The following is a 27,002-nucleotide window of genomic DNA, read 5'->3' as shown; positions in this document are numbered from 1 at the left end:
GGCTGCAATTAACGATTATTTTGATAATCAACTAATCTAACTGCCTGTAGCTGATTATTAAATAACAGTCTGATCACAGTTATTTGCTCTATTGTGCACTTCAAATTCCAATCACATTTTGAATGCACCAAACCTGCTGTGCGTGCAGTCAGCTGAGGCTGGCGCCAAACTCCCGCAAAAATATAAATGAACAAATATAAACTTTGATTGTGAATGTAATTCGCTCCGGTTTCAATTTAAACGATCGTGTAATGGCAAATATTTCTGATCATAGTGGGTTCATACACGCAGCATTACATATATGCTTCACAAATAAAAACAAAATTATGCAAGATGGCATTAAAATTATACTCATATTTCAATCAATACAGAAAAACATTAATAAAAAAAAGTTGAATCCACAGTAACTAAAGATTGAATGTTTTAACCAATAGTTTTGTTTTGCTCAAATCGGATTGTGTATCTAGTCTCTCATTTGCTTCACACAAGGAACACTACTTGTGTGGCGTGTAGAGTTGCTGTCTATGTAGAACACTTGAAATCAGTCACTCATTAGGTTCCCTTAAACCCTTTAACCTCTGAAGGCATTTTTAAATATTTCCTGTTTCAGTGGTATATTCAAAATTAAAGGCTTATAACAAAATAAAAAAACTAAAAAGTGTTTGGTATTATTGTAAAGAAAACTTTTCAAATGTTTTAATGATAAAGATAATGATAGACTGCTGAAAAATCACAAAACAAATTGATCCAAAAATGTGCTTTTTTTTCTTATTTTACATTATATATGGGTGTAAATAAGGTGTCTCCACAAAACTGCTTTTGTTTTGTTCACAATCATGCCAACTGTATCTGAGAAAAAATTTGTGTTGATATGACAAAGCAATCAAAAGTTATAGCATTACAAATATAATTTATCAGTGTCCAAGGTTTGCATAGCATGCAGACATGATTTTAGTAATGAGATTTCACAGAATGAGTTTCATTCTGTGTCATTTGAGTCATCATTGAGTCTGTGTCATGTGTTTGGCGCCATCTCCTGGTGGTCATATGTAACATTGTGCTTCATGTGGATTATCTAATGATCTATCCATCTGATTATCTTGTGTGTGGACTTGTTTGAAAGATAATCACCTCATCTAAGTAGTGGTATGTGATATTTTATGTTCTGTTTTTTTTTTGTTAAGTTTTATGCGAAAATATGGCACATAAGCAACACCAACATAATTGTCAAAGACATATACTTAGCTATTACTCGCTATATTTTTATCTGTGAGTAAAACAAATAGGCTGGTTGTATTCTACTCTTTGAGAGACTTTCCAACAACATATGACACATGCTTGATCAGTTTGATGTTTTTACTGATTGCGATAATATGTACAGAGCAAATTTTTTAATAAATGATCAAAACAGAACAATTCTGATTTGTCAGAAAATTTTAAAGGACTTGTTCCGTTTTGGTCATAATGCCTATATGCATTAGAAAGTAGAGCTTCTAAGCTTCCAAACGATACCTATTTTGTGTTAGTCGTTATGAATATTTTGACAATCTGTTTTTTCTCAAGGCCCCATCTGAGCTTAAAGGATTAAGTTAGGATGCTTCCTATGTTGTGTGAGAGAGAGAGAGAGAGAGAGAGAGAGAGAGAGGAATTAGGGGCTGTTCACACACGGCTCAAGAAACAGCGAAACACATCGCAAAGATGTTACTCTAGTATGTAAACATAAACCAATAACTGAAAAAAATATTCCCCAAGAATGCATCCTGTGTCAACAGACCCTTAGATCTTCAAGTTCTATTTTAAGAAAATAATAACGAATAGATAATCTTGTACCAATGGTACCAAATCTTGCTGTTGACATCAAAGGTTGTTATCCAATCTGGTAGAGGCTCGTCCAATTAGACAGATGTCTACATGGACAGGTTGTGTGACATGAACTAATCCTCAAAAACCATCAACAAGACAAATGAAAATACCACAAACACTACATTTAATATAGGTTCACTATCATCAAAATTCAGGAGACATTTAGAAACTAAATTGTAAGTTTTTCTATTCAGTCTGACATGATAATAATTTTTGCATATTGTTGAGCCTATGCAGTTCATGGCTATATGATTGATCTCAATGTTTCAGATTAAGAAAACATTTTTTTTACTTTTACGATAAACAATTTCTCAAAATTGGACAGATAGTGAAATTATTCTGTTTAGTCTGATGATTTAAAAAATATAGAGGAAATCCCGTAGTGTATGATGCTCCACGACTCAAATCTGAAGTCATATGGTGAGCAGCTAATGGAAATCAACCGTGCACGGCCACAACACTGAACCACGAAGAAATGAAGATGGCGAACAAGCGCTCAAAGTAGAGAAAACATTCACGTTCACTCACTTTCAACTTGCGTCGCAGTCTTGTCTTTCCACCCAAGACCGCATCCAAACGTGCTCAGCCCATTTCTTTTGAGACTCGGAACAGAGTCAGATATGAGCTATCACTGTTTGAAATATTGTGTATATTTTACAAGTAATAACATTGAGTTTACATATATTTGTATTACAAGCACTAAAAAGGTTACTGCCACTTTAAGAGTTCAACGAGCATCTCAGACTCACACACATTAGTATTTATTTTTCCTTTTTATCTGACTGTAAAGAACAGAAAGGATATTAAAAGATGCCTCATCTTTGATGGACACACATTACACGGAGGAAACGATCTGTTTTAAGCTCAAGCACTTTTCAACAAAACAAGGAGATTTTCCAGGTATTCCAGTTCTTACATTTCTAAAAGCTAAATTCAAGCACTTTAAGGACCTTGTGTGAACCCTGTAAACAGTGTAGATAAAAGTGCAGTAGTGGTAAAATCAACCGACAGAGAGATTTTGATGTTTGATGGGTCATTTCATTTATGATCACATGGACAGAAAACAATAATGCAAATTTCGAAATATTGAGTTTTGCCTCGATAGGGTTCATCATTTTTTTTGGTTGGCGATATACTGTATATCATCCCATCCCTATCGTTTAGTGTGTGATACCTAGTATTTTTAGATTCTGTTCAGACTTTAGAAGTGGCAGATTTTCCGAGCGGATGAAGAAATGTGGCGACTGATAAAATAACTAACTACATCTAAGAGTTAAATGGCATTTTGGTGCTGATGTGTGACTGGTAGCGTAACGGAAAAAAGACGTAAACCATTGCATGTGTGAATAGCAGATGTAAAGGTAATCCAAAAGTTTACCAGTAAAGGTAATCCAAAAGTTTTATTGCAATTTGCCAGGTTGCATGTGTGAAAGGGGTTAATGTCTTTAGGATTAGGGTTTGAATTATGGTTAGTTTGTATATCTTTATAATAAACTTTATATAAACAATACAGTATATGTCTATGGTATGTCCTCCTTTAGGTAACTAGAAAAACTGGACTGTCACTGGACGACCTCAAAGAAACACGTCAGCAGAACTAATACGTCTGACCTTGAATTTCCACGGAAAAACCCTGAACTCCTTCACCAGCCGCAGACGATAACTCAAATAGGATTCAGACCTCAGAGTGTCACATCCATAAACTTTAGCTGAAAAGTTTTATTAAAGCAACAAAACTTTGCACCACCAATTTACTCAATAAAAAATATATTTTCACTAAAAAAAAAAATTATTAAAAAAATTGTTTTTTTATCAGTATTTTTGACTTTTTGACATTAAAAATATCTAAACTAGGGATGCACCAATATTAATTTTTTTGGCCGATATTGATTTTAACAAAAACTATAGGCCGATACCGATACCGATACCAATACCGATAGTTTGCAACTCATCTTATTTTGTCATCAGATAACTTAGGAACGCTCAAAAATGTACAAAGAATTTTAAAAGCTTCTTCACTGTTCTTACAATAAATAATTTCCATTGAACATTGGTTGGATCATTTTACCGATATGGGTTTTTTTAATGGCCGATGCCGATATCCAGAGAGCAGGGATAGGCAGAGACAATGCCGATTTATCACACAGTTTAATATAGTAAATAACATAAACAAAATCTCATACAAACTTTAACTTTGTTTTGCCTTAAGAAACAAATCGGCCAAATGCGAAAATGTATCGGCTGATGCCGATAATGAAAAAATTCCAAATATCGGCCGATTTATCAGCTTCAGCTATATATCGGTCGACCACCAATCTGTTGGACACATGACAGGTAAAAATTTTAAATAGGGCCACAGTGAAAGATTCATGCAAGATAAAAAGATAGAAAAGATACCAAAAAATTACTATATATGATAACATGATGATTGATATGAAAAAAGGTTATTTTGTAGTTCTAAATAATTTTTGCATAATCGCACAAGCCCATATTTCTATTTCATTCTTAATTCAATCAGTCGTGCAGTATTAATGGATATCATACCGATATCTCAGAAGTCAAAGCCTTGGATGCTTTTTCTCATCATGTAGCCTCTAGGCAAGTGCCGCTTCCACAACTGTCATGTCCGTTTACGGTGTTTTTCCATATTAACGTGAGAATGAGAAATATATATATGTTTTTTAATTACATGTTCTTAGGAGTGCCAACCCTTCTACATATTTTGGCTATTATTTCTGAATTGTGCATTTAAATTCAAAGAGTTTTTAAAAAGTGTGATACTAATTAATTATATATAAATCATCTGTTACTCATATCAGCATTTTCATGTTTATAACCAATATGTCGACGGTTTTAATTTGGTCAATAACTGGACGATAAATATCGGCAGTCAATACGTTGAGCCATCCCTAATCTAGACATCCTTAAAGCAAGAGACCTTTACTTTAGAAGCAAACAGATTTAAGATCTTAATACTTGGGGGGCCTGGGTAGCTCAGTGAGTAACGACACTGACTACCACACCTGGAGATGCGAGTTCGAATCCAGGGCGTGCTGAGTGACTCCAGCTTGCCCGGTTGCTAGGGTGGTTAGAGTCACATGGGGTAACCTCCTCATGGTCACCATAATGTGGTTCTCGCTCTCAGTGGGGCGCATGGTGAGTTGTGCATGGATGCCGCGGAGAATAGCGTGAAGCCTCCACAGGCGCTATGTCTCCATGGTAACGCGCTCAACAAGCCACGTGATCAGATCCACGGATTGACAGTCTCAGACGCGGAGGCAACTGAGATTCGTCCTCCGCCACCTGGATTGAGCGAGTCACTACGCCACCACGAGGACTTAGAGCGCATTGGGAATTGGGCATTCCAAATTGGGGAGAAAAGGGGATAAATAAATAATAATAATAATAAAATAAAAAGCATTACTGACAAAAAAAAAAAAAAAAAAAAGATATTAATACTTGTTTTAAAAAAATCTAGCTTGAATTAGGTTTATTTGCATTGGCAAATTGTTTTAAGCATAAACCTCAGTAAATGTGTTACATATACACATAAAAACATTTGCCAATGGGGTAGGACAAATAAACCTGATTTACCACTATAAGACTTAGTCTCTTATGTAATTTTGATGTTAAGCTGTAAATGTGTGTCAGTGAGTATCTGCATGTTTTTGCAATTTTTGAGGCTTCTAAAATGTCCTGCGAGTCTATTCCTGTGTAATATTCCAGAGGTTTAGTATTATTAGAGAAATAAAGCGATCAGCTGGGACCTCATTCACACACCCACATAAATATTAAACTACAACAGGACATTCTGTTCTCACAAGCACAATCTTCCACTGAGACACAGAGAACAACACTTCACAGAAAATGAACACAAGAGTCACTACGGAGGACATACATACATACACACACACACACACACACACACACACACACACACATACTTCCTGCAGAGAATCCCTCAGCGATGGTTCACATCCTGCTGGATCCTGAGATGATTTTCTCCTGTCTGTCCCTGAAGTCAAACACACACTTTCCCTTACGCTCTCGTCCTGTCTTTCCAAAACACAGCTAAAGTCTGGTCATTTGGCTGGTATTATAGAGGGTTTGGGCACTTTATAGCTCTGGGAGAAAGCTTAAACCAGCATAGGCTAGTTTAAGATCTTGGAGACCGGCTCTTGTAATTGAAGGTATTTGTGCCCCAGAAACAGGAGATTGCGTCACTCGCACTACTCAGTTCAGCTTCTCTCGATATCGCGGCGCAGACCACAAAACTTACGAGACCCATTTATTTATTTATTTTAAAGCGCTATGGAGGAAGTCAAACAACTCAAACGCTTCGACATTCGACATTCTAACCACCACTGACAGAAAACAGATACAACACTGTGTCATGTGGCAAAATAAAGCGTTTTAATCTAAACATCATCACCTTTACTAAAATTCTGTTCAATGATGTTTGATATTAGGAAACAAACCGGTCATGTTTGCCTACAGATATTCATATATTCTCTATAGAGATGACTTCAATCATTAAAAGCCTATTGTCATTGGATATTTTATAACTTATGTATTATTTTCTTTGTTGCATTGATTTGAGAATATGTTGAGTTTCTTGAGGAATGTTTATAATAATAATAATAATAATAATAATAATACTGGTCAACAACATATCCGACTGAAATTATGTCATAATGTGAAATTTAGCATTATGGTAAGGCTGATTATAAACCAAGTTGAGTGTTTGTTTGTTTGTTTGTTTTTAAGTTCCAAATAAAGAGCAAATTATATAAGAGCAAGTAGTTTTCATTTATAAAGTTTCTGATTCACTGATTGGGTTATCCAAACAAAAAGACATTACAATACTTAATATATTTTATATATTTATATATTAAAAAAATGTAATATTTAAACCAATTTTTGTTGATTTAATTTTTTCTTTTTAATTTTTTTTTTACTATATCGTGATATACTTTGTATCGCTATTAGGGATGGGACGATACATCGAATTTCTATATATCGGCAACCCAAAGAAAATTAGGAACCACATCGTGACATAATTCGAAATTTAAAAATTTGCATTATTGTTTTCTGTCCATGTGATCATAAATGAAATGACCCATCAAATATCATAATCTCTCTATCACTTGATTTTACCCCTGCTGCACTTTTATCTACACTGTTTACAGCATTCACACAAGGTCCTTAAAGTGCTTGAATTTAGCTTTTACAAATTTAAGAACTGGAATACCTGGAAAATCTCCTTGTTTTGTTGAAAAGTGCTTGAGCTTAAAACAGATCATTTCCTCCGTGTAATGTGTGTCCATCAAAGATGAGATGTCTTTTAATATCCTTTCTGTTCTTTACAGTCAGATAAAAAAATAAATATTCATTTTAATCTCACACAGCATGGATGCGCTAAATAAACCGAGAGATTCTCGTTAATGTTCGCTGAACTGGAACATTGTGAGCCGCTCGTTGAACTCTTAAAGTGACAGTAACCTTTTTAGCGTTTCTTATACAAATGAATGTAAACTCAAATGTTAGTACTTATAATTTGTACACATTATTTAAAACAGTGATAGCTCATATTATTGTTATTATTATTATTATTATTATTATTATATACACCATTTCATGATATAATATTAATTAATATAACGTAGAATTCTTGTATTTTTACAAAGGTACATTTTGATTGTAATAATGATGACAAACAAATTATTAAAATGTAAATATTCACTTTCACATATTTTTCAGGACTGGTTCTGTTCAGTTCTGTTGTTCTGCACCTGATCAGACTGAATGCATCTCGCTATTTCTTGAAAGCTTATTTGTTTGTGATCTTTTCTTATTATTTAAACTTCGAGCATTTATATTGTGTAATAAATAACTTTATTTTGATGAGAAATTGCAATGAGCATTTTGCTTTTAGATTTAGGTCACAACGCCTACCCCTAATGTAGACAAAATTACTGTGGACACAAGGGTACATCTTAAAGGAATATTCTGGGTTCAATACAAGTTAAACTCAATCGACAGCATTTGTGATATAATGTTGATCACCACATAAAATTAATTCCGACTCATTCCTTCTTTTCTTTAAAAAAGCACAAATCTGTGTTCCAGTGAGACACTAACAATGGAAGTCAATGGGGCCAATTTCTGGAGGGTTTAAAGGCAGAAATGTGAAGCTTATAATTTTATAAAAGCACTTACATTAATTCTTCTATTAAAACTCATGTATTTATTGAGCTGTAAAGTTGCTTAAATCGTCATTTTTACAATCGTTTTAGAGTTTTAGGGTTTGTTGACATTACATCGTCATGGCAACAAAGTTGTAAAATTGTCTATAACTTTACACAGAAGGTTAGTTTGCGATTTTATCAAAGTAAAATCATGTTAATACACATATTGTTTATGTCTTGTGTCTATACTTTTGAAACAGTGAGTATTTTAATGTTTACAGATTGACCCCATTGACTTCCATTGTAAGTGCCTCACAGGAACACAGATTTGTGCTTTTTTTAAAGAAAAGGAGGGACGAGTTGAAATAAATTTTGTGGTAAGCAGCATTGTTCCACAAATGCTCTCGATTGAGCTTCACTTGTATTAAACCCGGAATATTCCTTTAATTTGTGATTTCATTAACTTGACCTGCACTGTATGGCACTATTATTATCCATTCCACATTGTTGGCCTCTATTAACAGACAGAAAGCAGCAGGAGTGAGAGGGGTCAGGGAAGTAATCTGCATGGATCTTTTCAGGTTGCGAGCAGAACAGACAATAGGTGCAATCTGTGAATCTGCCGGAATATGGAGAGCGTGACTTGTGCCGACTCTTTGCACACACGCACCACGTCACCCCAGAGCACGCTGCAACACTAAAACACGCCTGGATCTGCAAATGCTCAAAGAAAATTAATTAATGGATTTGTATAGGAGTTTCACATCATGGGTATTGAACAGACAACACATGAGAAAGATGCAATAGTTTGGTCAAATATAATAACATTTTAGTCGAAGTGAGGGGCATGGCCCCCTGTGGGCCCCCCATAGCGCTGGCACGGTTTTGAGCCAGATCTAAATAGAAATATCAATTTAAATGGATAATTTGATGGCATATAAAGTCCTTTTAGCTTTCTCTGCATGTGTGCATGTGTATGTGTGAATTGCCTGCTAGTTAGCAGCAGTGACGTGCACAGACTTTAGCAGGGACAGAGGTGGAAGGATATAAAAGGGCACTGATTTTATTTATTTATTTATTAATTATAGTAATTATAAATACTTAACTAATTTCTTTGCTTTTTGAGTATTTTACCTATTAATTAGTGCCGATAGTTGCTTTTTGGAACTATCATTGTCTGAAAAATCTATGCTGATAGTTCCTCCATGTTCCTCTGTGGCCAGAAAGTATTGCTTTCCATTAGAGGAAGACCGATATATCGGTTTTACCGATTAATTAGTGCCGATAGTTGCTTTTTGGAACTATCATTGTCTGAAAAATCTATGCTGTTAGTTCCTCCGTGTTCCTCTGTGGCCAAAAATTATTGCATTCCATTAGAAGTAGGCCGATATATCAGTTTTACCGATTAATTAGTGCCGATAGTTGTTTTTTGGAACTATCTTAGTCTGCAAAAATCTATGCTGTTAGTTCCTCCGTGTTCCTTTGTGGCCGAAAAGTATTGCTTTCCATTAGAAGTAGGCCGATATATCAGTTTTACCGATTAATTAGTGCCGATAGTTGCTTTTTGGAACTATCATTGTCTGAAAAATCTATGCTGTTAGTTCCTCCGTGTTCCTCTGTGGCCAAAAATTATTGCATTCCATTAGAAGTAGGCCGATATATCAGTTTTACCGATTAATTAGTGCCGATAGTTGTTTTTTGGAACTATCTTAGTCTGCAAAAATCTATGCTGTTAGTTCCTCCGTGTTCCTTTGTGGCCGAAAAGTATTGCTTTCCATTAGAAGTAGGCCGATATATCGGTTTTACTGATTAATTCATGCAGATGGTTGTTTTTTGGAACTATCATTGTCTGCAAAAATCTATGCTGATAGTTCCTCCGTGTTCCTCTGTGGCCGAAAAGTATTGCTTTCAATTAGAAGTAGGGTGATATATTGGTTTTACCGATTAATTCATGCAGATAGTTCCTCTGTGTTTCTTTGTGGCCAACACTATACCTAGCCTCATCAGCACATCCATTGTGTCTCTAACTTCATATATATACAGTATATATATACAATAGCATTCAAAAAAAATTTGAAACACTTACTCTATTACATATTTTTTTTCTTCCCATTTTAGAATAACAGTAAAGTCATCAAAACTATGGAATAACATAAATGGAACTATGGGAATTCTGTTGTGACTAAACAAAATCCAAAATAAATCAAAACTGTGTTATATTTGAGCATCTTCAAAGTAGTCCCCCTTTGTCTAGAATTTGCAGACATGTACTCTTGACATTTTCTCAAGCAACTTCTTGAGGTATCACCCTGGGATGCTTTTTAAACAGTATTGAAGGAGTTCCCATCTATGTTGGGCACTTATTGGCTGCTTTTCTTTATTATTTGGTCCAAGTCATCAATTTCAAAAACTTTTTTATTTATTAAATTTTAGTTTTATAATGAAATAAATTAATATGGTGGCACAGTTATATTTTTGTCTACAAAACTAATTTCAAACATTTAAGCATACGCCTTCAGATCAAAAGATTTTTAAGATCATGAGAAACATTTCAGTCAAGTGTTTTAAATCTTTTGACCGGTAGTGTATACAGTATATATATACTGTACATAATTTTTTTCAATTTTTCCTTTATCACAAATAAAAGCCTATTCTGTTATATTTCTCACAAAAGCACCATGGTATTACACTTGTTTGTTTATTTATTTATTATGGTCTGTGATAACCCCATGTTTTTGACATGTGTCATAGTAAAACCATGGTATTTTTTAAAGAACCTTGGAGTACCATGACAGCATCATGAAATATGAACATGATCAGTCATTCAGTACCATGGCATTACCCTGGTAATGTGGTACACGGTGCGAAGGCGTGATGAGAAAATGCGAGTGCGAGGCGATCGACCGTGTTCTGCAAATGCTACCGGGTCCTTGAATAACATATAACATGCGAGTAAGGGCAGCCGGTTGAGTTTCCGGTGCCCCCTAGGGTATGATGGTGCCCCCCTAGGGAGTTGGTGCCCTACGCAGACTGCGTAATATGCGTATAGGGAGCGGCGGTACTGTGGAAGCCTAATGGTATTTTTCTGAAAGTGATTAATGGCTTATTAGTTTCAACAAAACCAAACAAGCTTTGGCTGAACCAGACAGCTCCTTCAGTTTATGTCAATATTCTATAAAAGACAAATTTAATGTATATCACTGAAAGCAACGTGACCGCTCCCATTATAATTAATAAATCTGTCTACACTAAAGGTACGCGATGTCAGAAATGTGGTAGCAGTCGAGTGTTATTCTTTTGATGAACTTACAACACAATACATGGAGTGGACTTTTTATCTGACCTGTTACTCGTCTGAGGTAACGGCACTTTGATGTTCCGGGGCGAATTCAAAACTGCATTTTTGGCTTTCTTAAAGGGCAATGCTGCAGGAGGGATGCCACTCGAATGCTCGTTCAAAACAAAAGTGAGAAAATTAATCTTTTCTTAGAGGGCCCTTCCACAAGACTGTTAGCGAAGGTACATTCATACAGTAATGCCACGTTTCCTTCAGAGTGCCCACTTCAAGGGTTCTGCAGTTCAGAGTGAGTATAGGGCATAGGAAGGATCACTTGCGATTGGAATCTGCCCCCGATCTGCAGTAGCGCACTCTTAAAGGCACATCTGCTTAATTTTCTTTGATACCAAAGAAATCTCATAATAACACATTATTACTGTTATTGTGCCCCTGCTGTCCCCCTTCTGCGGACGTCAGTGGTTAACAGACTTACTGCTTAGCTTGCAGTTTAGCCTCAACAGAAAAAGACTTCAGTTCGAAGTTACTGTGCATTACTGTAGCTCAAAGTCATTACTGCAGTGGACACAACACACACACACACGTGTGGATGCATCGTGACTGTTCTGTCCCATAGGAAGCTGGTTCAACATAGTGTCCGCTGCCCCTGTGAATACCCAGCGTGTGAACGTCACGGCTAATTATGCCCGCCTCACTAAACCAATGCAACTCACACACTTGTTTTTCACCATATTAGCGAGGACATGTCATTGACGCAATGGTTTAGTACAGAAGTGATGACCTTTTCTATCTTCTAATCCTCAAACAAACCTGGTAATATCAGTAGATTTAAAGCAAAACACGATTTAAGAGCATTTTTAACCACTGAAAATTTACTCACAAGTTGATTTTTGTCATGTTTCATCATATGACTGAGGACATTTTGAAACATTTGTCCCTCACAAGTACAGTCAAACCTGTACATGTATTTGTCACTGTAAACTCAGAGGGTACAGTAGAATTTTTGCACCAAAGCATCTTTCGATATCGAGTGTTTCAGATTAACAGACCACTGTATTTCCTGAAACTCAAAACCAAAATGCATTCTCTCTCACACACACACACATGGAAACACATGTACACACATACTCGGTGGAAAACCCTTTGAGAAACCAACAGCACTCAACACATCTTTCTTTTTCTCACAAACCTCTGGGGCAGAGTCTACAATCGAAAAATCTGAGGGTGGGGCCTGTAATTCTGCTGACTTTAAGTCGAGTGAGAATGATCGTATTTACGAGATGAGCACGCAAGAATGGCAACATAATTGCTGCCTTCAAGTGCACATGGGAAGCTCTTCCAATATTTGTTATTACGGCATGTCACGCATTCAAGTCGGAAACAAAATACAGAAGAAGCTAAACTCTTGTACAAATGAATAAGCATCAGCAAAAACACCTGCAGCATTTTTACATGACCTATTGCCTATGGTTTATTAATGAAAAATATTGAAAATCATATTTCAAAATTATTGCTTTCCATTAGAGGTAGACCGATATATCGGTTTTACCAATTAATTGGTGCTGATAGTTGCTTTTTGGAACTATCATTGTCTGAAAAATCTATGCTGCTAGTTCCTCCATGTTCCTCTGTGGCCAAAAATTTTAGCTTTTTATTAGAGGTAGACCGATATATCGGTTTTACTGATTAATCGTGCCGATAGTTGATTTTTGGAACTATCATTGTCTGAAAAATCTATGCTGATAGTTCCTCCGTGTTCCTCTGTGGCGAAAATTATTGCTTTCCATTAGAAGTAGGTCGATATATCGGTTTTACTGATTAATCGTGCCGATAGTTGATTTTTGGAACTATCATTGTCTGAAAAATCTATGCTGATAGTTCCTCCGTGTTCCTTTGTGGCCGAAAATTATAGCTTTTTATTAGAAGTAGGTCGATATATCGGTTTTACTGATTAATCGTGCCGATAGTTGATTTTTGGAACTATCATTGTCTGAAAAATCTATGCTGATAGTTCCTCCGTGTTCCTCTGTGGCCGAAAATTATTGCTTTCCATTAGAAGTAGGTCGATATATCGGTTTTACTGATTAATTAGTGCCGATAGTTGCTTTTTGGAACTATCATTGTCTGAAAAATCTATGCTGATAGTTCCTCCGTGTTCCTCTGTGGCGAAAATTATTGCTTTCCATTAGAAGTAGGTCGATATATCGGTTTTACTGATTAATTCGTGCCGATAGTTGATTTTTGGAACTATCATTGTCTGAAAAATCTATGCTGTTAGTTCCTCCGTGTTCCTTTGTGGCCGAAAATTATAGCTTTTTATTAGCGGTAGACAAATATATCGGTTTTAAGTATTAATTAGTGCCAATAGTTGCTTTTTGGAACTATTATTGTCTGAAAAATCTATGCTGTTAGTTCCTCCATGTTCCTCTGTGGCCGAAAAATGATTGCTTTCAATTAGAAGTAGGCCGATATATCGGTTTTACCGATTAATTCATGCCGATAGTTCCTTTGTGTTTCTCTGTGGCCAACACTATACCTAGCCTCATCAGCACATCCATTGTGTCTCTAACTTCATATATATACAGTATATATATACAATAGCATTCAAAAAAAATTTGAAACACTTACTTTATTATATATTTTTTTATCTTCCCATTTTAGAATAACAGTAAAGTCATCAAAACTATGGAATAACATAAATGGAACTATGGGAATTATGTTGTGACAAAACAAAATCCAAAATAAATCAAAACTGTGTTATATTTGAGCATCTTCAAAGTAGTCCCCCTTTGCCTAGAATTTGCAGACATGTACTCTTGACATTTTCTCAAGCAACTTCTTGAGGTATCACCCTGAGATGCTTTTTAAACAGTATTGAAGGAGTTCCCATCTATGTTGGGCACTTATTGGCTGCTTTTCTTTATTATTTGGTTCAAGTCATCAATTTCAAAAACTTTTTTTTTTAAATACAATTTTAGTTTTATAATGAAATAAATTAATATGGTGGCACAATTATATTTTTGTCAACAAAACTAATTTCAAACATTTAAGCATACGCCTTCAGATCAAAAGATTTTTAAGATCATGAGAAACATTTCAGTCGAGTGTTTTAAATCTTTTGACCGGTAGTGTATATAAAATCATCTGGTGAATATATTGGCTATAAAAAGCTTAATTTGGCAAATACTTAATTATAGAGCATTGTAACAGAGCCACGACTCCATACATTTTTTTTAACATTCTATAAATCAATTTTAAAAACTATTAGCTGATTAATTGGTTATCTGTCTTTTATACCACCTTTGTTATCATTACCGGCAAAATCTGCTATCAGTCGACTTCTACTTTCCATCATCTTTCATGTCAGCACTTCAAACACTCATGTCTCTTCAAAGTTTCCCACTGGCAAATATGACTTTGCTTGGTTATTCATGTGCTTGGAACTTGTAATTATGACATTTTACATCCTGTTTAAAATTTCAGCCTTTTGCAGTCGAAATTTCGGTGCATCCCAACCGATGAGATTCTGAAGCGCACATCCACTGGACACTTTATTATCCCATTATGGCACAGGAGTTGAGGAGATGTCATTTAAAATGCTGAAGTAAAAAAAAAAAAATTGTGGAGAACCACAAGACTGATGGCTAATTTCAACTGTAAGTGTTATAAATACCAAGAAAGTTGTTCCTTGTGATGTAATTGTGCTGAAATAAAACTTTGCTTGGTCATTCATGTACTTGAAACTCATAATTACGGTATTTACGACACCACTTGAAGGCCGTAAATGTCGTAATTACCAGTGGAAAACTGTCAACAGATGAAAACATTGTTTTTAAACTGCCCTACCACAATACTCCCTCCGTCTTCTGGTTGGTCAAACAAACAGACAGTGCCACCTCAAACTCACACTATTGGTTGAGTCAGTGTTGCTGTGTTAGGCTGGTTGGGATGCTCAAACACATCAATGTTTTGAAAGCTCGACTAGAGTTTTTGTGGAAATCAACCCACGAATGACTTATATTTGCGGTAGGCTTGGGATCGATGCCTTTTCACGCATCGATAATCAGAAAATCTTCCAGAAGATTATCTATATTTATCAACATTTTTTCAGGTATAAATAGGGCTGTCCGTTGAATAATTGTCTTTGTCTCTTAAGACATATTTCTCAACACAACTTGGTCGCACACCAAACATGTTCTAAAATTCGAAACATTTAGTTTCTATGAAGGTACGCACACTCCGCCGCTCGCCATCTCCAGAGGCTGCTCAATATTCTGCAGCACCGCGGAGCTCAACCTGTATAATTTCCTATTAAATTTGACCCAAAGCATTATCAAAGGACAGAGATTATTTATTCTAGCCATCTCTGAGTGATATATTGTGTATGTAGCTTTCATATAGCCTACACAATGTATTGTCAGTCACAAGTATGTCTTTTTGTGGTTTGACATCTTGAATGAAATCTATTCAAGGCTACATATAGAGAAATTGCATAATAAACATCACCATTTCTAATCGTTCAGTTTGCACAATTACACCAGTTTCATACACTAACCTGCAAACTCATCAATCTCTTTGTTCATTCTTAAAGAAGTACAAAAACCTTTGTAACATTTGTTTGTATGGTGACTAGATCCACAATTTAGTTTTGATTGTGCCTTGTCCTACCCGCTTGTGGTCTCCCAACGCTATTATGCCAGATTACATTAAACAGAAGGCCAAGTGAATTGGAAAGCACACAAATTAGGCTTCTAATTTACATGTTGGCTAATGTTAATATATCAATGCCTCAAAAACGTATCGATAAAATAACATGCCGATCAATAATCGATATATCAATATTTTATAACATGCCTTATTTACGGGGATACGAGAAAGTGTTTTCAAATTCACAAATTTACTCACATCAGCTATAAAGTACATCCAACGCTTTGCCTGATTTAAATTCACCTTGAGACTGCAGCGAAGTTTGCTTCCTTCTAAGAGCACCTTTGGCTGTCATTCCTAATCAGCAAAGTGGAAACCCATTTTGGGATCGGCCGCACGGAGAGTTGCTGCCAAAATGAATCTGGCTGGTATTATTTAATTGGCCAGTTAAGACAAGACAACTGCTGACCAGACAGAGAGAGAAGGAGGAGGTTTCTTGGCTTTGCTCCATCACCTTTACAGGTTAATTGTTTTAAAATACTTCAGTGTGCAAACGTTAAGCATGATGATAATACAGGACGCAGTAAAGGTTAGAACTTGGCAGTGCGATACTGCGGATATTGTTGGCTTTTGTATGACAAATTGCTTATGTTCCTCATTTTGTAAGTCGCTTTGGATACATTTAGCGTCTGCCTAAATATAAATGTTTATTATCCTATAAGTTCTAAGACTCAGTCACATAACCTGTAAAATACATACACGGCATGTAATATCTGGATGTTAAAATACATTAATAAGCAGGGTCAAGTATAACCCTTTAGGATGGCTGGGCCCACAGTGAGAGAAAAAACAGAATCGTCAAAAAATGTATAACTACACAGTCTTGACAACACAAAATAGGTATCGTTTGAAAGCTTAGAAGCTCTACTTTACAATGCATGTAGATAGTATGACCAAAACTGTACAAGTGCTTTGAAATTTGCAGACAAATCAGAACTCATCAAATAGCATGTGTCATATGTTGTTGGAAAGTTCTCAAAGAGTAGAATACAACCAGACAAAAATATAGCGAGTAATAGTTAAGTATATGTCTTTGACAATTATGATGGTGTTGCTTATATGCAGTGTTTTCACTTATAACATCATGAAAAATAAACAGAACATAAAATATCTAGAGCTGTCGGAATTATCGCGTTAATCGCATGTGATTCGTTTAAAAAGCTTAACGCGTTCATTTTTCTTAGTCGCGATTAACATATTTACTGTTAATACAGCATAAACACTTGTTGAGATGGTGGAACCTTTGTAATGTGTCCACCCAGAGTCATTACACTGACACATACAACACAACAGCGCTTCCCTGTCAGTGGTAAAATAATGGAGAATGGACCTCTTAGCACTATTATTTGATATCCAAAACAAGCCCAGATGGGACCGGTGATAGAAATCATGTATTTCCAGAGCATTAATTACCACTGAAGCACGCCAAGTCTTAACTATCACTCCGCTTTTCCCGTTGAGTTCAAAGCGGTGCTGGACGCTGGCATTGATGCTCTGATGCGAATCATGAGCGCAGTTTCATGATTGCTGTAGCAAAGCGGATAGTCACAGTCCACCCGCAGATTAATATTGTGGAGGATGAGTGTTTAAGAGATTTAATGCCCATTGCAATGAATACTAAACCTATCAGGACTAAAGCCATCTTTACACAGCAAAGGTGGCACAGAAGCTGCATCTGAAGTGGCAATTAGGTGTAAAATTATGAATATAAACATGAAATGAATGAAAATATGAATGAACACTCAACCTATGGGGACTAATTCTTTCAATGTTACTTAAATAAGTGACATTATATTGTGGAAGGCTTTGTTTGGAACATGTTAATAAAGCATTATTTTGTTTTTGTTTTTTTTTAAATGGAAATAAATGCATTTTGACAGGAAAATAAGTATATATGGTGTCAAATTAACTACAAAAAAAAATATGTGATTTATCGTAATTAACATTTTTAATCGACTGACAGCCCTAAAAATATCACATACCATTACTTAAAGGAGGTGATTATCTTTCAAACGAGTCCACACACAAGATAATCAGATGCATAGATCGTTAGATAATCCACATGAAGCACAATGTTACATATGACCACCAGGAGATGGCGCCAAATACATGACACAGACTCAATGATGACTCAAATGACACAGAATGAAACTCATTCTGTGAAATCTCATTATTAAAATCATGTGTGCATGCTATGCAATCCTTTAGTCATTGTTGTGTTTGCATGTGTAATTAGTTCTTATGTACAATTATTATGTTTTATTTGTTTGGAGATGTTTTTGGACACTAGGATAAATTATATTTGTAATGTTATAACATTTGATTGCTTTGTTGTATCAACACAACATTTTTCTCAGATACAGTTGACAAATAAAACAAAAGCAGTTTTTCAGAGCCACCTTATTTATACCCAGAGATATATGGTATAATGTCAAATAAGAAAAAGTACATTTTTGGCTTTTTTTTTTTTTTGTGTGTGTGTGTGTGATTTTTCAGCAGTTTCTTAGGCTGAGAGTCTCAGAATGTATCATAATCTACAGTATATCATTAAAAATTCTTTACAATGATACCAAACACTTGACCCTCCTTGTTTGTTTTGTCGAGTTATAAGCCTTTAATTTTGGGTATACCACTGAAACAGGAAATCTTTAAAAACACCTTCAGAGCTTAAAGGGTTAAATAAGTCATTAATAGTTTGACTTCCTGAAGAGTGTAAACATTGTAACTAAACGTTCATCTGTTGGTTGCAAAAATTTAATAAAAAGTGCATTAAAATAATCACGATATTCACATTATTGCTTAATTTTATATCGTCAGCAAAAGCGTGTCGATAATATAGCAAATATTCTATATATATCGTCCAGCCCTAGTGGTACTTCACCAGAATATGCTGCAATGATGACCAGACTTTATGATGATATTCAAAAGATTGACTATGAAAGACTCGCTTTCTCACTTCCAAAAATACACAGGAAACACATAAGTATGAACCCTGTGTGAGCGTCCACTGTCTGACTCTCTGTCCCCAGAGGACAAGAGAAAATGGACCATCATTTCCAATGAATATATGAGTAGACAGAAGGGTTGCTGGGAAAATGATGCTACAGATGTTATACACACACACACACACACACACACACACACACACAGACAAAGATAAGTTCCATTCTCAGTAAGAATCCACAGGTATGAGACACTACACATGAAAACTTCCCAGGAAAAACACCTACACAACCATACAGTAGACACAGACTTGTATTTAAAGAGCACACTCACACATTCATGACCACACACCACATATAGAGGCCTTTGAAAGTGCTGAATTCACACATCACACACATACACGTCAGCTCTTTGACAAGTTTCTCACGGTCAAAACAGAGCAGTGAAAATCTTGGCGTGGCAACTAGTGTCCCTGAGGTGATCCAAACTGACCCCAAACATAACGGTCAAAGTCAACAACACACACACTCACTCATACACAATAATAATAATAATAATAATAATAAAATGTATAAACAAAATGCAGCTCTATGTATATCACAGGTCAGACTACAAAAATTATTTGAAGAAAAATAAAGCATAAAAACAAACAAATAAAAAAATAAACAACAATACAAGTGTAAAAATTACTTTAAAAGATCTATTAAAATTAAGTACAAATATAATGAACTTTAATAAAAATAAAATATACAGTCTGCCTAATTACTGGAGACCCCCTCCAGTGAAAATCAAGTTTTTAACCTTGTTTACATGTCCATATGGTGTTTTTTATATGCTAGAAGACATACCATGAGTGAATTTTCACCTTGGAACTGCCGTGTACCAAAGACAGTCTCAAAAACACGGCTTCAGACAGCCAGGGTTTCACATGTCACAAACCTAAGGAACCAATCCCATCAACTTGCGGGGTGGGGCTTTCCATATCGACAGCATACACTACGGCGAAGCAAGGGGTATTAGAGGTAGCCAGGTGTAGCTACATATCGGTATTTTGCAAGATATTTTCTGTTTTCAGATGCAAAGTTGCGAAAGGACAAATGGTGAGCCTTCATGTATTACCAAAGGATCTGAAGAACTTGAGATAAATGGGTGAAGGTGAGCAGGTAGTCCAAGATGCAGTCGAGCGGTGCAGGGGTGAGTGGAGATGGAGGCGGGGACTAATATGCATATTCATAGGTCCGTGCATACTAAATGAGGCAAAGGTGTAGAGTTATATCTAAGCCATTTTAAGGCATGAGGGGATTATTTTCATGGAAAAAAACTTTTAAATATGTAATTTTGATTAACAAAGATTTAGGGGTTAAACCAGTGACTGGAGAGGGACTTTAAAATGTATTAAATGAATGTTCTGGGTTCAGTAGAAGTTAAGCTTAATTATTTTTTTTAATTATATTTATTTATCACACATTTGCACATATACAGTGAAATTCTTTTTTTCACATATCAGGTCAGAGTGCAGGGTCAGCCATGATACAGCACCCCTGGAGCAGATAGGGTCAAGGGCCTTGCTCAAGGGCCCAACAGTGGCATGTTGGTGGTGCTGGGGCTTGAACCCCTGACCTTCTGATTAGTAACCCAGAGCCTTAACCGCTGAGCCACCACTGCAACAGCATTTGTGGCATAATGTTGATTACCACTCTAAAGTCATGTAAGCATGTATATGGTTTATATCTTGTGTCTACACATTTGAAACAGGGAATAATTTACGGTTTATGGATTGGCCACATTGACTTCCATTGTAAGTGTCGAGAGGCGAATCAAAAATATTTTCTGTGGTAATCAGCATTAATAATTTTAATAATTTTATTTATATAGCACTTTTATTAACGATTAAGCACAAAGTGCTTCAAAAAACATAAAACCAAAAACACACAGTAAAACACAACATATTCATATAGTAATAAAAGCCAAATCTAAATCTGCTATACACGCTTGAAGAACATTAAAATTAGTCAGATCACTGGGATTTAACGACAAATATAACTGTAGGTCATATGCATAGCATTGAAAATGTATGTTGCATTTTGGAATCACAGAACCAAGAGGTAACATATATTGAGAAAACTAAATTGGCCCTAACACGGATCCTTGTGGAACACCACAATTTATTGTTGAAGAGGAGGACATCTCAACTCTAACAAACACTACAAATTTCCTAACAACACCAGTCTAAAGCCACTCCAGATATTCCCACCCATTTCTTCAATGTTTCGATTAAAACTGAATGATCAACTGTATCAAACGCTGCAGTTAAATCAAGCAACGCTAAAATAGAGCACTCTCCAGGATCAACCACCATCAATAAGTCATTTAGCACCCTAAGAAGGGCAGTTTCTATACTGTACATTATGGCAAAAATGCTGGCGGTTGAGCTTAACTTGTTTTGAACCAGGAATATTCCTCATCATAATGACTAAATATAGCATCTTTTGTGGCTTACATTACTGTATGACAAAAGAAAATTTACATTAGAAGTCCTTCCAGCCAGGTCTCCTAAGCAACCAAACTGGCCCGGTTGCTAGGGAGGGTAGAGTCACATGGGGTAACCTCCTCGTGGTCGCTATAATGTGGGTCATTCTCAATGGGGTGCATGGTGAGTTGTGCGTGGATGCCGCGGTGGATGGCATGAACCCTCACACGCGCTATGTCTCCGCGGTAATGCGCTCAACAAGACACGTGATAAGATGCACGGATTGACGATCTCAGACACGGAGGCAACTGAGATTCGTCCTCCGCCACCCAGATTGAGGCAAGTCACTATGCCACTACGAGGACTTAGAGCGCATTGGGAACTGGGCATTCCAAATTGGGGAGAAAAAAAATACATTAGAAGTCCTTAAACTACCTCAAATTACAATACTGTACATCACTGATCACACCAGTCAACTGAACAAAACCGATGATCGCAGACAGTGTCACTTTTCAAATATCTTTCTTTCTGTGTGTGTGTGTGTGTGTGTGTGTGTTTGTGTGTGTGAGAGAGAGAGAGAGAGAGAGAGAGAGAGAGACAGACGTGTAAGAGAAGACATGTACAGCAGCTCAGTAAACCACAGTCGCTCTCCTGAGACAAACAGATCAATTCAGTCTGGCCAGAAATCAAACCCGATCTTCAGAGAGACACATTCAAACACTCAAACACAGTCTGCTCTGATTTTCATTAACCACACAATCCAGAACCCCTTTCTCTCTAGTCTTTCATTATTACTTATTAGTGGTATTTGTTAAGTGAAACATTACTACAACTATTACTCATACTGTCAGTGTGTAAGTGATCCTGTTCCAGACATGAATGATCCTTCAAATCATGTGTTTTGCTGTGTTGTTATTTTACTAACAGTTCACACTTACCATTTAAACCTGAAAAACACCCATAGACTTACAGTACTTTGAAGGAGGGACTCAAGTCAGATGTAGAGCAGAATATCACAGAGACTTCAGGGTGCAGGAGTCTTTTGACTACCCAGAACTAGGGCTGTAACTAACGATTATTTTGATATTTGACTAATCTAACGGTTACTAGAACGATTATTCGACTACTCTGCGATTATTGCAACGATTAATCATTAACTCTTAACCGATTATTCAGCTTGTGCCTCGACTTAAAAGGTTGTATTAAACGTGCTTACTAACAATAAAGAGGACAAAATCATCTTTAAAAATACCTCTAAAATAAGTTTAATTTAGTAAACAATTCACTGCAAAAAAATCCTCTTGTTATCAAGTGTTTTTGTCTTGTTTTCCATAAAAAATTTTTTTAAATCCTTACAACAAGATACATTTACTTGAGAAGCAACATATAAGATAAGATATATATCTTGAATATAAGTGTATTTTGTATTTAAGTGTATTTTTTCACTTGTTCATACTTCTGCCAGTGCAGTAAAGAACAAATATACTCGTGTTCAAGATCTATTCTCTGAAAGCAAGTCTAAATATCTTATATGCGGCTTCTCAGGTGAATGCATCTTGTTTTAAGGATTTTTAGATATTTTAAAAACATTTAAATATTGTATTCAACATTCTCCGATGACTTTTTTAAAACACAAGTAAATGCACGTTGTTTTAAAGGAGTTTTTTTTTTCTCCAAAAAAGACTACAAAAACGTATTTTGTTGCAATGTAACAAACGGTTACACTCTCTCTACTTAATAGAGCTGCGTCGCCAATATTCTTCACGATATGAAACACACCGTGACACATACAGTATATTCAACATGTTATAATCTTGCTGGAGCCAGATTGTGCATCAGAGCGAGTTTCAATCGCTCCCCCTTAAATTGGGTCACTTCACGCGACTCATAGAAGCGGTGCTGAGCGCACAGAGAAATGTCAGTTTCGGAGTTTGTTTATTTTCATAACCCGCTTCCTTATATTTGAACTTTAATAAAGGATGCATTAAAGATATAACACCGGGGTGTTTCCTTTTTAGATGCTCTGACATGCACGTTTTGCTTAAGCGGAATGCCAGATCCGGCTCTGCTTTATTTCACATCAGGACGACAGTGCTTCTGTATTTACTTATTTTGTATTTTTGCATACAAATTCTCTCATACTTTGTGAACTACATCACCTTTTAGGCTGTTTGGGAAGTTTGGAGTACATCTGGACTGATCTCATGTGACGTTAAATGAGATCAAACAACTATTAGACAATGAACATTTTTGTCCAGAATATTTTATTGCTGACATGGGCAACCACCCACAACCATCATGGCAATGAGTTTTGCACAGGCAAACAACCCTCACATCAAACTCTGTTCTGCTTGTATCCCACATGAAATAAGCTTATGGAAACGAGGAAGTTCGGGTCCTGTAATTTTCTTTCCATTCTTAATAATAAATGCAGCACTCAACTATGACCTTAACGACAGCTGCTCTTTATTACACATTACACATTAACAGACTGCATACGTACTGCACATGAGGAAATCACTAACAAAACCACAGATCCAAGGAGTCAGGGAGGGACACACACAGATAAATCTCAGCACACTCGGTCTATTAAGAGTTCTCCATTTGGAAAAACCAGGACATCTAAAATAAGCGTTCAGACATACAATTGAGAATATTATAGTTTCTCTCAAGTGGTTCCAGGTTTCACACACTCACAGATTGAAGTTGGTGGACCAGAACCATATAAAATTCTCTTATTAGGTTCAGTCAGGTTTTACTCTGACAAGCGTCTGTTTCTCTGTTGCCTCAGAACCCAGATTTTAAACTGGACATCAAGTGACGACCCAACAGTACCAACATTGCTTATGGTACGAAATGCAAAACAAAAACGTCCTTAAAATGAAACATTCATATGTATTGACCCTGTAAACTTCCTGTACACCCTATCAATAACCAAACAGAAGTACTGTTTCAGAATCAGAATCAGAATCAGTTTTATTGCCAAGTATGCTTACACATACAAGGAATTTGTCTTGGTGACAGGAGCTTCCAGTGTACAGCAATCAAAACAATACAAAAACAGCAGCAAGACATAGATAATAATAAAAAATAAAACTAATAATACACATGCGTACAGACACACACATACACACGGGTAGTGCAAATCTAATAAAATCTGTTATGTACAGTGCAAATTGTTTTTTGTTGTTTTTTTGTTTTTTTCAGAGGAATGAAATGGCAGAAGAGGTTGGATGTGTTGGATAAATATAAAAAAGACTAAACTGTGTATTGCACATAATTATTGCTCAATGGGGCAATTTAACTGTTCATGAGATGGAAAGCCTGAGGGAAAAAACTGTTTCTGTGCCTGACGGTTCTGGTGCTCAGAGCTCTGAAGCGTCGGCCAGAAGCCAACAGTTCAAAAAGGTAGTGGGCAGGGTGAGTGGGGTCCAGACTGATTTTACAGCCTTTTTCCTCACTCTGGAATTGTATAGTTCTTGAAGGGGGTGCAGGGGGCAACCAATAATCCTCTCAGCAGTCCGAACTGTCCTTTGTAGTCTTCTGATGTCTGATTTCATAGCTGAACCAAACCAGACAGTTATTGAAGTGCAGAGGACAGACTCAATGACTGCTGAGTAGAACTGGATCAGCAGCACCTGTGGCAGGTTGAACTTCCTCAGCTGGCGAAGGAAGTACAACCTCTACTGGGCCTTTTTCACAATGGAGTCAATGCGTGTCTCCCACTTCAGGTCCTGTGAGATGGTAGTGCCCAGGAACCTGAATGACTCCACTGCCACAGTGCTGTTTAGAATGATGAGGGGGGTCAATGTTGGGGTGTTCCTCCTAAAGTCCACAATCATCTCCACCGTTCTGAGCGTGTTCAGCTCCAGGTTGTTTTGACTGCACCAGACAGACTGCTGTTCAACCTCCCTTCTGTATGCAGTCTCATCGTTATCTCGGATGAGGCCGATGACAGTGGTGTCATCTCCAAACTTCAGGAGATTGACAGAGGAGTCCTTGGCGATGCAGTCATTGGTATAGAGGGAGAAGAGTAGTGGGGAGAGCACACATCCCTGGGGGGCACCAGTGCTGATTGTACAGGTGCTGGAAGTGAGTTTCCCCTGTCTCACAAGCTGCTGCCTGTCCGTCAGAAAGCTGGTAATCCACTGACAGATAGACATGGGAACAGAGAGTTGGTGTAATTTATTCTGGAGTATAGCTGGGATGATGGTGTTGAAAGCCGAACTGAAGTCCACAAAAAGGATCCTTGCATATGTCCCTGGTCTGTCCAGATGTTGCAGGATATGATGCAATCCTGTGTTGACTGCATCATCCACAGACCTGTTTGCTCGATAAGCAAATTGAAGGGGATATAGAAAGGGTCCAGTGATGTTCTTCAGTGGGCCAACACCAGTCTCTCAAATGATTTCATGACCACAGATGTCAGGGTGACAGGTCTGTAGTCATTAAGTCCTGTGATTTTTGGTTTCTTTGGGACAGGAATAATGATTGAGTGTTTGAAGCAGCATGGGACTTCACACTGCTCCAGTGATCTATTGAAGATCTGTGTGAAGATGGGGCCAGCTGGTTAGCACAGGATCGAAGACACGCTGGTGAGACGCCATCTGGGCCTGAAGCCTTCCTTGTCTTTTCCGAAAGACGCGGCTCATATGATCTTAAGTGCAGGTTGAGTAGCAGGAGGGGGGAGGAGGAGGGTTGCAGGAGGTGTTGGTGTTTGTGTGAAGTGAAGGTCAGAGTGGGTGTGGGGTGTGAGATTGGGCCTTTCAAATCTGCAGTAGAACACATTCAGGTCATCAGCCAGTTGTTGGTCCACCACAGGGTTGGGGGCAGGAGTCCTGTAATTTGTGAGTTGTTAATGCCACTCCACACTGATGCAGGGTCATTAGCTGAAAACTTGTTTTTCAGCTTCTCAGAGTATCTCTTTTTAGCCACTCTGAGTTCCCTATTCAGTGTGTTCCTGGTCTGATCATACAAGACTTTATCCCCACCCCTGTAAGCATCCTCTTTGGCCTGATGAAGCTGCCTGAGCTCTGCTGTAAACCATGGTTTGTCATTGTTGAACTTTAAATAAGTCCTAGTAGGAATGCACATATCCTCACAGAAACTGATATATGATGTCACAGTCTCTGTGAGCTCGTCCAGATTGGTGTCTGCAGCCTCAAAAACACTCCAATCAGTGCAACAGAAGCAGGCTTGTAGTTCCAGTTCTGCTTCATTGGTCCATCTCTTTACAGTCCTTACTACTGGCTTGGTTGATTTTAATTTATGCCTGTAGGTTGGAAGAAGATGAACCAGACAGTGATCAGATAGTCGCATAGCTGCTCTAGGGACAGAACGATATGCATCCTTTATTGTTGTGTAATAGTGATCCAGTATGTTCCTGTCTCTGGTGGGGCATGTGATGTGCTGTTTGTATTTGGGCAGTTTACGTGTGAGATTTGTTTTGTTAAAATCCCCAAGAATAATAATAACTGAGTCCGGGTACTGTTGTTCTGTGTCTGTGATTTGATCAGCCAGCTGTTGCAGAGCTGTG

At 36.9% G+C, this 27,002-nt stretch overlaps 2 protein-coding genes across 5 annotated transcripts in view; both read right to left on the bottom strand.

Annotated features, from left to right (window-relative positions):
* The window catches only part of LOC127414591 (fatty acid binding protein 1-B.1-like), a 932,240-nt gene that overhangs the window by 801,045 nt on the left and 104,193 nt on the right, over positions 1 to 27,002 (bottom strand). The gene's annotated exons all lie outside the window — the stretch shown is intronic.
* LOC127414557 (E3 ubiquitin-protein ligase DTX1-like) overlaps positions 1 to 27,002 on the bottom strand; it is a 68,261-nt gene that overhangs the window by 32,813 nt on the left and 8,446 nt on the right. The gene's annotated exons all lie outside the window — the stretch shown is intronic.

Source organism: Myxocyprinus asiaticus, chromosome 24 (genome assembly GCF_019703515.2).
Source record: "Myxocyprinus asiaticus isolate MX2 ecotype Aquarium Trade chromosome 24, UBuf_Myxa_2, whole genome shotgun sequence".
Classification (NCBI taxonomy): domain Eukaryota; kingdom Metazoa; phylum Chordata; class Actinopteri; order Cypriniformes; family Catostomidae; genus Myxocyprinus; species Myxocyprinus asiaticus.
This window is presented reverse-complemented; position numbering and strand designations above follow the sequence as displayed.